The 16,796-nt window shown below is 39.3% G+C and overlaps 1 pseudogene; it reads right to left on the reverse strand.

The window, feature by feature from the left end:
* Positions 1-1,894: 1,894 nt before the first annotated feature.
* On the reverse strand, positions 1,895-4,195 carry LOC102918616 (E3 ubiquitin-protein ligase MARCHF2 pseudogene; annotated as a pseudogene).
* Positions 4,196-16,796: the final 12,601 nt, after the last annotated feature.

A 16,796-nucleotide genomic window follows, 5' to 3' on the forward strand; every position in this document is an offset into this window, starting at 1 on the left:
ACAATTTGTAACCAACAACCTAAACAAAGACAAACAACCATAATTCATTTCTTGGGAATGTGAGTATAGTTTTCTAGGCTACTTCTTGCTAATAGAGGGTGCTGATAGTCTTATGGGGAGCCTGAGAAAATTAACAATTATGGTCAAGTCCTGACTGGAAAAGTCTGTGAGGTTGTATTCTCTGAGCCAGTTGCCTTGAAGTTGATTTTGGATGCTGAATCATCTGGGCCATGGTATCATTGGAAACCTTTCAGGGGATCTTGGCTGGTCAAACCATATTAGCCTGGAAGCAATCCACAGATTCTCATCTTCTGTGGAAACAAAAACAGAACCTCTTTTCCAAAGCAATGTATCCTTAGACATAAATTTTGAAGTTAAGATACCTTTAAAATATACATATTGGTTTAACTTAGTAGCTTTTACAATCAAATCTCTCTGCAGTTAAAAATCCCAAAGACAATATAATTCAGACTCTCTGTGTGATTTCCGTCTTTACGTAGCTTTTTTTGTTTGTTTGTTTGTTTGTTTTCTTCAAGACAGGGTTTCTCTGTGTAGTTTTAGTGCCTGTCCTGGAGCTCACTTTGTAGACTAGGCTGGCCTCAACCTCACAGAGATCTGCCTGGCTCTGCCTCCTGAGTACTGGGATTAAAGGCGTGTGCCATCACTGCCCAGCCACATGGCTTATTTTTTATATTACCTTACTGTCTCTTTAAAGGCTTGTAAGTATGTTTCTACTCTTGTTTGAGGTATTGTGCTTATGGAGCTCATTTAAAAATGTAATGTATAATTAAGAAATGAGGTTTGTAGCTATTCATCTATAATAATCAAACTTGTAGTCATATTAGATATGTTTTCAAGGTTAAACAGATATATTTAGACAGGTGATCTTCAAGCACTTCAAAGATCTGCAGAATATGGTATTTAAAATGTTTTAATACCATAAGTCTTTTCTTGACAATGAGACACATCTGCTCCTGGCAGCACCAATTTACTTCAAAGAAGATGATAGATGTCAAAGAAATTCCATATGTAGTTTGCTTTCTTTGTGGCAAAAGCTAACCATTTGGGCAAAGAAACTGCCCTTGTCTCAATTGCTGACAGTATACTGTCCAAACTGGACCAGGAGGATGCAAAAGAAAGTGACTGCCAAACTTTGCCAAGACAAGGTAGGACAGTCCTTCAGAATTTCCTGCTTCAAAAAAGGCTGTCAGATATTCTAGACCTGTAGGCCAAAGATAGATGCCCCAATGTTGCAGAGGAACCTTCTCGTGATGGTCCAGGCAGCCAGCTGTTTCTGTCATTAGTTAATATTATACCCTTCTGGGGTCTTGGATGGAATTAAAGACTAACTAATAAGACTTAAAGTTTTCCTTAGTTATAATAAGTAAATTAGGTATAAAACTTTAGACTTACAATGATAAGATAGATAATAGAATATTTTATCTAATTTTGACAAATACAAATGGACTGGATATTGTAACTGTAATTCTTACTTGATAACTGTTTTTGTTATATATAGTTTTACCTTCCTTTTTAATTAGACAAACAGGAAAATTCTCTGGAATAATCCTTTTGTACACTGTGAAGATTTGTCACTTGGATTGGTTTAATAAAGGCTAAATGGTCAATAGCTAGGCAGGTAGAAGTTAGGTGGTACTTGAGAAGAGAGAGCTCGAGGAAGAAGGAAGGTGGAGTCACCTGCCAGACACAGAGGAAGCAGAAGATGAACATGCTGTGTTAAGAAAAGGTATTGCCATGTTAGTTGTAAGAGCTAGTTAGTAATAAGCTTAAGCTATCGTCCAAGCATCTACAATTAATAATAAGTCTCTGTGTGGTTATTTGGGAGCCAGCTGGCAGGATAGAGCTCACTGGCAGTCCAGGTGAAAAACTCCACCTACATCCCCAAGTCACCTGCTGCCAGAATCTTCAGGTGGACTTTCTGATTGGTCTTCCTCCATCCTGAGTACAGCTGGCAATGGTATCGGAAAGAGGCCATCGTCCAGAGTGCATAGATGGTGCAGAGGGCGATGGTGATGTCATTGAGCCCCATGGCCTCCAACCGACTGTGCAGAACCAAGGTGGTCTAGGGCCCCATGCAGGCACACCCAGCCTGACGTGGCGGCCAGTGGTGTGATGAACATGACATACCATGTCACAGCACAACGTCCACTTCTCAGTGTGGGGTCCTGGGCCTTTTAGCTGCTTTTCTGCTGCAAACTCAGTGTGGCACAGCTCATAGTAGCTGGTGTTAGAACAGCCATTGCTTCAGGCAGCTCTGTGCACAGGCCCCAGCTTGCTGATGTAGCCCACATGAGCACCAAGTTCTCCCCACTCGCTCCCTCATGGCAGACTTGATGGAAGGGGCAGTCGCTCGGTGTGTCCAAAGTTGAACAGCGGGCCATTCCTTGAAGTTACCTGTGCCACATGCTGGGGTGACCCAAGGCTGGTGGCTTCCACAACCTTGGAGAACACAGGGTTGTCCGAGCAGTTGCACAGGGAGCCAGGGAGGTGGCAGCAGTTACCTGTCATCAGGGACACAAGGGAGCCTCCAATCCTCAGGCTGGGCAGCTGTGTAGGCTCCTCAGATCCCCCCGGCCCATCCGCTGCTGTTTTCTTGTATACATTAAGACCAAGCAAAAAGAGAAAAGTCTTTTCTGTATATAAAATATGAGAGAAGATTAATCACAGATCAACCAACTCTATAAGAAATGTTAAATGGAGTCTCTCCGGTAGGAAAAAAAAAGACGTTGTGTAGAACTGTGTGGTCTAAAGCTATGAACACCTGGGTACTGCATGTGTGGCTACATGTAAGGGATCTGGATTTTGTACTAGAATGCTTGACACATTGCTTATTATTGTATAGTAGAAAATGTCTCTTTTGATGCTTGGCTGACTTTTTTTTTTTTTTTTTTTTGCTAATTAAGTATTTCTTTCACTCAAAAATTCTAGTCTTTTGGGAGTATTTTCTTTCTTTTTTTCCTAATGTGCATTTTTCTGTTCTTCCTGTGATTTGGGGGATATTATAGATATTATACATGCTAGGCTAATGCTCTACAAATCAACTACACTTCTAGCCCTTCCATTCTTCCATTTTTTAAATTAAGATTTAACTCACAGAAATACCTGTTTTATATGTGTATGTTTGTGTGTGTATGTATATATGAGATGACTCATCCTATCTGATTTTCTTGTGTTCAGAATCATCTTTCTTTCTATATCTATCCTTTTTACTGTTAGAAAATTTCATAATGCATATAATGTTTTGATCAAATCCATCCTCTTTCTGACCCTTCAAGTCCCCTAATTCTCTACCATCACTTTCTGACCCTTGTGACTTCATTTTTATTTATTTTTTGAACCTACTGAGTCCACTCAGTGCTAACTATATGTGTATGGAACCATCCACTGGAACATGGGTAGCTTCTCGGAGACTACAGCCCCGAATAGAGCTGGCTCGCTCTATCCCCAGAAGCCATCAGCTGCCGCCTGGTTGTCAGCTGAGCCTGAAACTCCTTGAACCTCCTCCCCATCCGTGCTAAGGTTTTGGCAGTCTTGAGCTTGTGCAGGCCTTGGGCATAAGTTACAGTCTCGGTGAAGTCACGTGTACAGTGGCCCTGTTGTGTGTGGCAAATACTTTTGGGTAACAGATGTCTCCTACCTCTGCCTCTTAAATTCTTTCCACGCCCTCTGCTGAGAGAATCCTCAAACCTTGGTAGAAGGGCTGTGATGTAGCTGTGTAATTTAGATCTGGGCACCCCACGCTCTATTATTCTCTGCACATTGACCAGTTAGTCTCTATATTTATCACCATCTTCTGTAAAAAGATACTTCACTGCTAACTGCTGGAAGATGCATTGATCTGTCCACTGAGGTAGTCTATTCTTTCTCTTTGCGTTTTATGAAACTCCTTTGCAAAGTTATGTGTTTTGTTTTATTTTTATGACTGTGTGATATGTGTCTGCCTCCCTGTGAATGTGGATGTGTGAGGATGCAAGTGTACAAATGTCCATACAGATGTGTACCATGTATGTGGAGGTGATATCAGGTGTCTTCTCTGATCAATCACCACCTTATTTTTTCACACAAGGACTTTCATGCAGCTCCAAGCTCATTGATTAGGCTAGCTGGCTGACCGATAAGCTTCAGGGGTTGCCTTTTCTCGCCCAGTGCCGCCTCTTCCAGCTTTCACTTGCATGCTGCGGATCCAGAGTCCGCTCCTCAGGCTTGCACGGCAAGCATTTTACCCACTGAACTGTCTCCCCACACCTGTGCCCCACTCTTTGAAGCAGAAGCTCCTGTAGCTTAGACTGAACTCAGCCTCACTCTGCAGCCCATCATAGTCTTGAACTCCGAACCCTCCTGCCTCAACCCTTAAGTGATGGGGTTGTAGGTGAGAGCCGCCACACCTCGCTGGGAGCTTACTATTTTATTACATGAACTTCTTATTCAATTTCATCTTTGGATGGCTTTATGGCCTCACACAACTCTGCAGTCCTGACTTGGTGTACGTGGGCGAGTTTGAGCCTTCAAGTCAGCATCTTCTCACTCTTAAGTCTTACTCCGCTAGTATTTTGTTCCACAAGTTTTTTCAAATCTTTCTAAAATGGATTCTGCTTGTGACAAATCTGTATTATCTAGCAGTCACACACCAAGCCATATATTCTCCTCTGCTGTTCTCCCCTGTGTAACCGTCTGTGAAATGTGGAACCATCCATCCTCCCTGGATTTGTGCTGCGATAAAATTATCATGAACAGACTGAGTAGAAAATTGAGAAAGCAGTCTTTAGTACAGCTGCCTTTTAGCTCCCATATAGTCTTTTCCTATTTAAATGATAAGGAACTTCTCATTGTAATGAATGTCTGATGACACTATTGTATAATCTTGATGATGTAAATATGAGACGGAAATCAGACATGATTTCTCTTGTGATCATGGGACTTCACTGAGATATTATGGCATACTTCTGTCTTTTGGAGTCACGTGTGTCCATGTTAATGCAAATGTGATTCTCTTAATTGTTTTTGTTCAAATCTACTTAAGGTCCCACCCCTTTTGTATGCCCTTCCTGCTCCACCAACTGGAACTCCTTGTCAGATGAGATACTGTTATATTACACATAGCAACATGCAGCTCTTATTTGGAACAATACACATTCAGTTATTCAATGTGGTACCTCAGCATTTTATTCACGGTCATTTTTTGAACATACATATCTCCAAGAGTAAACTATTTTCTTCGGGTCTGTCAAAATTCAAGCTGAACTTTCATCACAGATTAAAAAACATTTTATTAGGGGGCTGGAGCGATGAGTCAGTGGTTAAGAGCACTGGCTGTTCTTCCAAAGGACCCGGATTTGATTCCCAACACCTACATAGTGGTTCACAACTATCTGTAACTCCAGTTCTAGGGGGATCTGATGCCCTCTATTGACTTCTATGTAGCAGGATTTTTAGCACCACCAACCCCAAATCATGACACAGAGACTTACTACTAGTTATGAATCCTCAATCTTATGCTTGTCCCTCCAGCTCTTATAACTTAATTTAACCTGTTTTTCTTCATCTCTGTTTTATCTTGGGGCTTTTTACCTTTCTTTTCTTCTGTATGCCCTACTTCCCTGCTTCTTGTGTGTGTGTATGGCTGGCTGGCCCCTGGCATCTGCTTCTCTTTCTCCCTCATTCTCTCCTCTCTTGAGATTCTTCAAGAATTCCTCTTACTTATTCTCTCTGCCCACCAGCCCCAACTATCACCCAACTGCCTAACTATTGGCCAGTCAACTTTTTATTAGACTAATCAGGTGCCTTAGGCAGGCAAGGTAAAACAACAACACATCTTTACATAATTAAACAAATGCAACATAAACAAATGCGAGACATCTTTACATAGCTAGAGTAATATTCTGAAACATAAATAAATGTAACACATCTTTATATAGTTTAGATAATATTCCACAATACTTCTATGGGCACCAAACATGGGCATGGTTCACACACATACATGCAGACAAAATACTCACGTGTGAAATGAGTAAAACTAATAAAAATATTTTAAAAACTTATTAGTAATTACTGACTGTCAGGAAAAGAGCTGAGTTCTCATCTAATTTGTGCAAAGGGCATTACTGAATGAAGGAGTAAGAGCATGAGTCAGCAGGGCCTGAAGCTTTGTCTGGGAAGCTCCAAGTTACTAAATGTGAGTGAGAGACTTTGTGTCTGTAAGGCAATTAGGCCAGCTCTGCCTCATAGCTAGCAATTATTAAAGCTAGGATTCTGTCTTCTTGTAGAGCATGGGTGACAGAGGCTTTAAACTTCCCAATGATTACATTTCAAAGAAATGGCTTTGAGGTCCTCAAGAATGATATTCTATTCTTTTAGGAGAACCGTATATCTCAAAGAGATGGAGAAAGCATTTACAATTATAAGCCTTTTTTAAAAAAATTCCTCTAGGAAAGGGAGGGCCAGAAGTCTATTTGTCATGTATAGGATAGGGAAAATGTAAATGCAAATGTAAAATTATTTTACAGTCTGAAACTTTTACAGAGAAGAGCCCAAGAGGGAAAATGGGTCTGAGTCTTCCTCATGGAAGCCATGTTGGGGCTCATTAAGCCTTTTTGTTTGTTTGTTTTTTTGTTTTTTGTTTTTTGTTTTTTCGAGACAGGGTTTCTCTGTGTAGCTTTGCGCCTTTCCTGGGACTCAGGCTGGCCTCGAACTCACAGAGGTCCGCCTACCTCTGCTTCCTGAGTGCTGGAATTAAAGGCGTGCGCCACCACCGCCCGGCTTAATTAAGCCTTTTGATGCAAGAATTTGGATGGAGTTGTTATGCTGAGAGTTCCTTGGTAGTTTTCAGATCTTGTTTGTATTTCTTACATTATGCTCTTGACTTCTATCTTTGTTAGGGTTTCTATGTGAAGAAACATCATGACCATGGCTGAGAGTTCTACATCTTGATCCATAGGCAACAGGAAGTGAATTGTCATCTTGGGCATGATTTGAGCTTATTGGAGACCTCAAAGCCTGCCTCCACAGTGATATAGTTCTTCCACCAAGGCCATACCTACTCAAACAAAGCCACACATCCTAATAGTGCCACTCCCTATGGGCCAAGCATTCAAACACATGAGTCTATGGAGATCATACCTATTCAAATCACCACAGCTTATAACAGCTCTTCATGACTGTTGATCTAATTCCTTTAAATACTAATAGCCCTGTGGTAACCAAATCCCAATTATTGTTTCCTTTTGTTGTTTATTGGTCTGTTCTATTTGTTACTGCATAGATGCCATGCCAAGGCCATCTTTTACAGTTCTTCAGCTTATACACTCCAGAAATCATTTGGATGAAGGGATAATGGAGAACTTAAATCCAGGCTGTACTTTATTTGTTATGAGACCCAACAAAAATAACATATGGTCTAACATTTTGTTCTAGGTATTTGAAATAAAAGCATCTTTCATCCAACATTTTTAATAATTATCTTGAATTTTGTATTGGCTTTCCAGTAATAGCAGTTTGGTTTGCTAGGTTTGAACACTAGAGCACATGACTGAGTCCATTATAAATATCTGTTTGATTTGGATCCAACTAAATATCTTCAAGATAATAAGTCTGTAGCCAGGGGCCTCTCAAGTCTAACTGCTGTCTTGGTATGCATTGCCACAACCACGAGAAATAGATTTCTCTCCAGGGAGCTGCCTGTCCTTTTTGTTGATTTTAGTTTTGGAACAGGGTAGATTTATTTGTTTTATACAGAGATATTTTCAAGTAAGGTGGTAATTTGTTTTCAGTAATACCAGTTTTCTTTTTTTAATTTTATGAGTTGATTTTTTTTGCTTTGTTTTGACTTTGAAATGATGTATTTCTTCAATTCAATAGTTTGCAAGTGTTTTTCCCTTCTTTACTGTGACCTGCATGTTCCTTTAAGCTCACCCCATCCCAAGAAAAACAACAGCAGTGACAACAGGAAAAAAAGCAAACATACATTTTACATTTTTGCAACATCCCAACTTTGGGTCTTATAGAACATAAGAAATCATTTAGAAAAAGCATTCACCACAGAAAGTCATTGCTTAGTCTGCACAGACTGAGGAAATTAGTTTCAGAGTTCCTCCTGCCAGTTCTGGTTGTTTGATATAATATCCCTCCCTTGGAAAAATATCTTGAAAAGGTTGAAACAGCTGAAATATACGTTAGTCCTGTTACAACCGCTGTCTTCCCGACTTTGTGCAATGGCATAACCGCCCTTTTTCCAGTTTTTCTTTCCAACCAAAGCAGATTCTCATGTCCTCCATTAAGCATTAGAGCGGTGAAGTGATGCCCACTTGTGAGAGGCAAGGACTCTGTTTTAAGGCTCATCAGAGATTATTCTTCAGTTACCATAGAAACCATCTCCCTCTAAAGTTGAGACGGTCTCTGAACAGGATTGAAATGACTATGCTAATAGAAAGAGACATATTTTAATTTTTCTGGAAGTATTTCCATTTCTTTTTTGGTTTTACCTAACATGTTAAATTATTCAGTCAGATCACATTTATTTTGCTACTAATGGTTTGGCAGTTAATACTTAAGTGGAGGAAATTATTTGGGGGCAAAGGGGACTTTAAAGGGTTGAAAAAACAAAACGAAATAGAATTCATACTTTTAAGGCTGAATATTTGAACTGTTCAGATTTTACTGTTTACTTAATCAACAATACTGAAAACAAACAATATAATGATCCATCTTCGGGGTCTGGGAGTGTAGCTTAGTGATAGCGAGCTTGCTTAGCATGGGTGAATGCTCCATCCCCGGCATTCCCTTCCTGAGCCCCTGGCCCCGCCCCAGAGAGTCTCTTAGAGTGATTTGTCTTCATCTATACATTCTCGGATAAATAAGTGACTCAATCTATGGGTCTATGAATTGTGTATTTTGTCATGGTAACAAAAATGTTACTAATACAATAGCATGAATATTTTTGGCAGAGGATACATAGAATATTTTTTCTGTTGTCTGTTTTATGACATTTAGTTTTTCATAAAACACATAAATGAAAGTACACATTCTCTTCTTTACAGTTGGGCCTATCTCTTTCCAATCACAGCCTCTATTTTTTGTTTTAACATGTTCTATGGCATGAACAATCAAGCATAAGCTGTATGTTCATATACTTATATGTACTATATGTACACATACCCTGTATCAATGAAAATGACAATACAGCTATCCATTCTAAAAACAAGCTTTGCTAAACCCCGGTCTGTAGATGTAACCAACCGTCTTATTAAATAAGAAACACAGAAACAATGTAAAAGAGAAAGCCGAGAGGTCAGAGCTCAGAGCTAAAATCTCACCCTGCCTCCTGCGGTGTCCCAGCTTCTCGAAAGAGAGCTATTCCCTGTCTATAAGTTGCTTTTCCAGTCATTCTGCCTTCTCATTGGTTGAAAACCCAAACACGTGACTGCCTCATCACTGTCTGAATGTACAGCCCCCTAGGTCTTAAAGGCATATGTCTCCAATGCTGGCTGTATTCCTGAACACACAGAGATCTATGGGATTAAAGGCGTGTGCCACCCCACCCCCCACGCTCTGTCTATGGCTCTAATAGCTCTGACCCCCGGGCAACTTTATTTATTAACATACAATCAAAATCACATTTCAGTACTATTAGAATACCACCACACCGGTCGGAAATACTATGATGACAGGATGAACTGAACACGGGTACGCACATCTTTCGGGGAAAAGAAAAAGAAACAAGAACAGAAAACAACAATAACAACATTGGATGTGGAGTCTAAAGTCCTTCATTTACATTTCAACTGTATTTCCTGGCTCTTGAAGGCTATTTGTAAATTACAGAAGTTGGGTAAAAATCCTGGCAAATGAACATAAGCCAAAGAATCAAGGGCTTTTTCTCTATGCTGGATGTACACTTCTATGTCTGTTCACAGAAAGTTGACTGAGTAATAACAATTAGGGTTGTCCCACCATCAACCATAGTTACACCAAAATTGATACTTTTATTGGTTTTCTTGTCTCAGAGCACTTGTGAGAGATTCAAAGGTGACCTTCATTTTGAGATACTCTGTTAGGATGACTGAGCTGTCAAATCAGTTCAATGCAATTATCCAGTGAACAATTGTACCATTAAACCATAAGTTCAACGCCAAACAGTTCAATACGATTTTCCTATCTGGATTATTTCTTGAAATTTTGTATTATTTTAATATAGTCTTATTTCTTTTATTTGCTGCAAGTTATATAATTCTATACCTGATAGGTATTTATCACAAAAGGGACAGAGTTAAAATTTGATAGTGTTCATAGTAATGCTAATACTAATAATTATTCTCCTCCCTTAGACATACAGATTAAATTTTGTGGCTGCTTTGAGAATAATGCTTGAAGAGAAATGAGTAAATACTGATAACAAAATGGCTTTCTCATAAAACGTAAAAATGAACCTAGGCATAGTGTTCACATGAACATAGTTCCAGCATTTGGGAAGTAGAGATAGAAGAGTCATGAGTTTGAGGGCAGCATGTGTGACATAGTGTGATACTCTCATCCAAAATAAAAGTATAAGCCAGGTGTGGTGGCACACACTTTTAATCCCAGCACTTGGGTGGCAGAAAGCAGGTAGCTCTCTATGAGTTCTAGGCCAGCCTGTTCTACATAGTGAATTCCAGAAGAGCCAAAAACTACATAGAAAGACCTTATCTCAAAAACAATTACAAAACAAATAAAAAACAAAATGAATAAATAAAAGTGTAAAAAAGAAAAAGCACTTTTCCACCTTATATAAGCTTCAATGCTGTGACATGTGCAATATATTTATTCAGCTGTTTATGAAGTTGAAGGACAAGCAAATTTTCAAAAGTAAAATCTGATACAATTTTGAGCCACCTAATAATCATAAATAAATGAGGAATCATGTAGTATCAGAGAAGAAGCAGATTTGGGGGTGAGTAATGTAGTTCTAAGACAATGGTTGTATGGAGAAACATGATTTCTAGTGACTTGGGGCTTGAAGAGTGTGTGGAAAGTCTTGTCTGCAGAAGTGCAAGTGAGAAATTTCAACCATCATATTAATGCACAGTTCTTTTTTGTTTTTATTTTTTTGTCTGTTTTTTTTGTTTATTTGTTTATTTAAGACAGGGTTTCTCTGTGTAGCCCTGTCTGTCCTGGAAGGACAGCTAGCTCTGTAGGCCAAGCTGGCCTTGAACTCACAGAGATCCACCTGCCACTGCCTCCAGAGTACAGGGATTAAAGGTGTGTGCTATCACTGCCCAGCTAATGCATAATTCTTATATAAATTTAGACCAGAATATGTCAAAGATGAATTTGATTATTAATATGGATGCTAAGTAGAAAAGAAAATTTATGTAAAGAAATAAACATATGTATATCTCATATTATATTTATATAAATGTATATTATAGATTTATTATGTATATATGAGAAGTGTTCAGATATGCATGTCTGCTTATATACACACTGAGTGTCTTTTTTTGTGTGTGTGTGTGTATGTGTGTGTGTGTGTGTGTGTGTAGATGAGAGAGGGAGAGAGAAAGATTAAACCAGGAAAGAAAAGACATAGTGAAATAAGTTTTACTCAGTAAGAGACAAAACTGATTAATATCCTACAGGGCAACAAAACTATAACTTTTTTTGGGTGATCTTTTCTGACAGAAATCATTTGCGCCTCTACTGGAAAAAAATCTATAGCATTGACAGGGACTTCACAGGAACTGGGCCCCAATCAAAGCTAACTAGTAGATGGAGCAACAGCATTTCCTCCTGTGAATTAGATAATCCTTGGGTGGTCCTGTCAGAAAGGGTTCCCAAGGATACCGAAACTCTGTGGAGCGCTGGCTTTGTCCTGCTCCGAGCTAGCACGATTTTCCGTGGCGCTACCAGCCTCGCTCTAGTGAGAGTCTGCTGTCTTTAGTTCTCACATTGTCACGCTCCGGTGAAAGTTCCTTCTGCTGAATTAAATCCCCCCACAGCACCACAGAATGTGCATTCCTGCATAAAGGAAACAACTTTCTTTCCAGAATGCTTCCAATATTGGACAGAACTTTAATGTCAGGGGAGAGCCTTTGATGTCTGTAACTACCCCAACAGCCAAGAAACAGGAATCGTTTCTATATTGATATAATTATAGCAAACAGACCCCTTACATATACATTATGAGAACTACAAGTTAAAACCTTTTTTATTAGTACTATTTATAATGTTTAAGATTTCCCACTTAGGCTGGTCTTCCTGCATTTTAGTTCCTCTGCTTTTTTTCCTGCCACAGCACCCTTGTTGTTTCAGTCCTGGGAACATCCCGAGTCCATGCTGTTCATGACTTTCTTCACTGCAGGGCAGTTTTATCTCTCAAGATCCAAAATGGTGCTCACGTATTTGTCCAGTTCTGTTTACCTCATGAGACACATTTTCCCTTACTGAGCAAAAGTAATATATATGAGACCTGCAGTTTGAAGGCAAGGCTTACTTGAGTATACAATAGAAGACCTACTATTCTACTGTCAGTCAGATGAAAGCTAACACCCAGAATGCATTGTTTGCAAAAAGAATTCATATTACAATATTGCAACAAGAGGTCTCGGGAGAACATTTTGAGAGGCACACATAAACATTCTTGCCTGGAAGATTGAAAGTAAGAAACTTAGAATCATCTTGATCCTCAGCTGCTGATATTCTTCTGGGATGTTCTGAAGGCTTTAGGAGGCATGACCAAGCTGGAGGAAGCAGGTCACTGGGTGTAGATATTTAGGAGTATCTTGTTCCTGGCCCCTTCTTGTCACTGTGGGTTCTCCATGAGGCAAATAGCTTTCCACAGTCGTGATGTGCCTCACCATGAGCCCAGAATCACCAACACCAAGGACTGTGGATGAAAATCTCTGAAGATGTGAGCCAAAGGAGAGCCTTCCTCTTATATAGCTGTGTGGTCAAATAGAAGAAAAGTAACTGAGAAATGAGGAGAAGTTTTGGGTTTTGACCACTTCCATGGTTCATGGCCTCATAAGATGTTCCTCATTCACCTTGTCCATTGTCAGCTCCAGGCAGCCGTTTCTCTAAGGAACACTGATTGCTTTTATTTGAGAATGGTATTAAAACCATGATACATGTCTGGGTGGCTTCATAACTTCATACTACTTTCAGCACTCTCAGCTGGATTAGCAAAGACATATCTGTAATTTCCTAAGCACTGTATACATGTGCACCTACATGTACCCATCCATATTTATATTAAAGCATGAGTTAATGTGATCTTTCTCACTCTAATTATTAAGAACTGGAATCCTTCTTGATGTTAAAGAATAACTCATTTCACATCCACCCTTAAACTACTAATCTAAATTTGACTTTAACATCATCTATGGCTTCAAGAAATTATGACAGTAGCCCTATTTGAACATTTATTTGGCTAATATTGTTGGGTTCGTTTTTTTCAACTGGGCATATAACTTTATTGATTGGTAATATCTAAATACAATAATGAATTAATCTCTGTGAGTTTCTATTATTACAAAGAAAGAAGGATTCCAGAGATAGCATGCACTATTGAGGAAGCATTTATCTTGTTCAGATGCTTAGTTTGAAAAATTCTTTTGACTGGTGATAGATGTAGGAAGAAAGCATAACAAAGCAAAACCCCTAATCATTAGGACAATGGAAAATTTTAGAACTCTACAAAAATAGAAATGGTTGTATCAGTTTTGTTTCCTTTGAAAGCTATCTGAAGATCATTGGTAAGGAATTGTAGTTCAAGAAAGTTAAGACATTTAAGTATCAGACAATAGCAGTAGTCTTAGGTAAGAATTTAACTTGAGGTCTGGAGAGATGGCTCAGTCATTAAGAGCACTGGGTTCTCTTCCAGACGTCCTGGGTTCAGTTCCCAGCACCCACATGATGGTGGCTCATAATTACTGTCTATAATTGTAGACCTGTGAGATCTGATGCCTGTTCTGTACAGACATACATGCAAACAAAACACCATATACATAAAATAAATAAATACATATTTTAAAAAAAATTAACTTGAATTTGTGATTGGAAGACTATAGGCACATTGCATAACATTTCTAATTCAAACAACAATTTTACAAAGAAATATATGAATATTTTTAACATGGCAACAAAATTTTGAACTATTATGGATTGTGAGTGTTAATTACCTTTATCTCTTTCAAATTACACTTAAAATGTTTATGATGACATGGATGCATGTAATAACTCACTCCTAAACCTTGTCCAAAGCAAACAAAGCAATGAAGGAAATTGTTATTCATCTTTAAGCTTCTGGATATGAACTGATGGGCTTGCTAGGTGACCCTGAGCTTGGCAGGATAGAAAAAGAAGGGACAAAGCGGGAAAAAAAAATCAGTGAATTTGTTTTTCTTGGAGAACTGACTAGAATCAGCAAGAAAAAAAAACCATCGGCTGCATTTTTACTCAATATTCTATATTGATTCAACTTAATTCATCTGATTTTTTCCCCCAGCAGTTTTTAACATCTGCCGACAGACCTGGGTCACAGAAATCAGTATACGCCCACAGCCACTTAATCCTAAAGCAAGAAGCCAGGTTTCTCTTTCAGCTGACGAGTCACTTTTTGATGAAACTCCCTGGACTTGCATTTATAAACTCTGTCTTTGCCCTTGGTTGGGTAGACTGTCTTCACAAACCATTCTCCATCCTCCGTACCTGTGTATAAGACACATTCCATTTCTTCAGACTAATTCTTCAATGTCACTCTTTGCTAGTTGATGAGCCGGCCCTCTTCTTCAGGCCCTTAATCCTTTGCATGCGAGCAGATGTTTTTCTGAAGTGCACAACAGTGAATTTAGCTATTCCTCATACGAATGTCTTAGAATTTCTGATTTTCTTTTTGACAGAGAGATATAAAAAAATTGAAGGACTATATAACAACACTGAAAACAGGGAAGAATTATATACTCATACAGATACAAACCAGTTTCTTTGACATGATAAGGATGGGGCAACACTGAAGGTAGGCATGGAGCTGAATTATAATTGGCCTTTGGAAGAAGGAACAGGATGCTTTTGAAGTAGCCTCCCGCCCCTTCAAGGAACCTAATTAGCTTCTGTCATGTGCTTTGAATATGAAATGTTCTTCATAGATTTTGGTGTTCAAGTCTTGGGTGACATTATTTTTGAAAGTTTTAGGAACTTAATCGGTGGAAGATATAGGTCACTTTAGGGCATGTTCTTGGGGCCTCCTTCTTATCCCTGGCACCCTCTCTTGTCTCTCTGTTCCATGGCATCCTGAGATAAGCAGCTCTGCTCTACCACACCCCTTCTGCCCATGTTCTGTTCACCTTAAGTTCTAATGATGGAGCCTGATGCCTGTGGACTAAACCCACTGAAGTTGTGAGTCCAAGTGAATCCTTCCTCCTTCAAATTGCTTCTCCCAGGTACTTGCACAGTGGTGAAGTCTGGCTGACACTAGCCTTAAATTGGAGTTTTGAATGCTGTGAAGTTGTTAGATTGTGAGCTAAGGGAGCCCTGTGTGCCATGAACGCCACTTAGGATGCTTATGAGCATGAACAGTACTCACAAGGAAGCAACTGTTAGTATCAAACTTTCTATAGTTAGCATTTGTAAAACTACCTAAGAGGAGGTATTGTTCTCTTTCAACTGTAGGATGCAGCCTTGGGGAAATGCAGGGACAAAATTCTTAAGAAAAGCCACAGCCATGGTTTTGACCGAACAAGGAAGGCCTGGGTGTGAATGCTCCTTTGATACTTGGACGTGGTTGTGTGAATGAATCTCGAAGATTGGTGCTAAAAGAGAGAAGAGACAAAGGTGCAAGCCCGGCTGCTGTGTGACTACACCTCTCCCAAGTTTTGTTTCAGGAAAAGAAACAAAACACAAAAACAGAGAGTGTTGAAAATATCGAATATTCCCTGGCTCGATGTATGTGTGAGGAGGAGTCCATCGATGGCTGCTGACAAACGTTCAACCCTAGTTGTTTCCAACGAAAGGAATTTAGAACAAAGCTGATGCTAAGAGTCTTCCCTCTGATAGCTCTGCTTCTGCTTAAGACCCAAGGCCGGTAAGGGAGAAATCATCACCTCTAGTCCCTTCCCTGAATCCTCTTGACTAAACTGACATTGTAGGAGAATGACCCAAGCCCATCAACACACCTGAACAGACGGTTGTTATACACCATTGTCTTTTGCCTTGGTTCCGTTCTCCAAAGAGAATCATTACAATCCATTGTCTGTTCTGTGGAAACAACATCATTATATGTTTTTCCAAGCCCACTGGATTCTCATAAAACTTAGGAGTTGTTCTTAAAGTACATTTCTCTGTCTTATTCTCCTCTACTGAAAGGGGTACTTTGAGTCACTTGGGCCATGAAATAATTAAGTTTGTAATGACCTCTACTAAGTGTATTTCTTCCTTTTAATCTGTTTATTAATAACAATCTTGAGAAGGTAAAAGGGAAGTCTTTCCTTGCTCTCTACACTGGGAAGAGGCATTTTGGGAACTTTCTACATTAGTGGAAATTTTTTCTTGGTAGTGTGATGGTTATAAATACATTTGTATTTGTTAAAACTCCGTCTAGTGGAGACTAAGATTTCATGAGGCTTATTATACCTAAAAACTCTTTTTGACATGGCCTCATTGTGTAGCCCTATCTGGCCTGGAACCTGCTACGTCTGCTGGGTTTGCCGCTAACTTGTAACAATCCCCCCACTACCAATTTGCCTTTTGCATTACAGGAGTATGTCACCACACCTAGCCCAGTACTTAAATTTTATCTAAAAACAGACAAA

Source organism: Peromyscus maniculatus, chromosome 3 (assembly GCF_049852395.1).
Source record: "Peromyscus maniculatus bairdii isolate BWxNUB_F1_BW_parent chromosome 3, HU_Pman_BW_mat_3.1, whole genome shotgun sequence".
Lineage (NCBI taxonomy): Eukaryota > Metazoa > Chordata > Mammalia > Rodentia > Cricetidae > Peromyscus > Peromyscus maniculatus.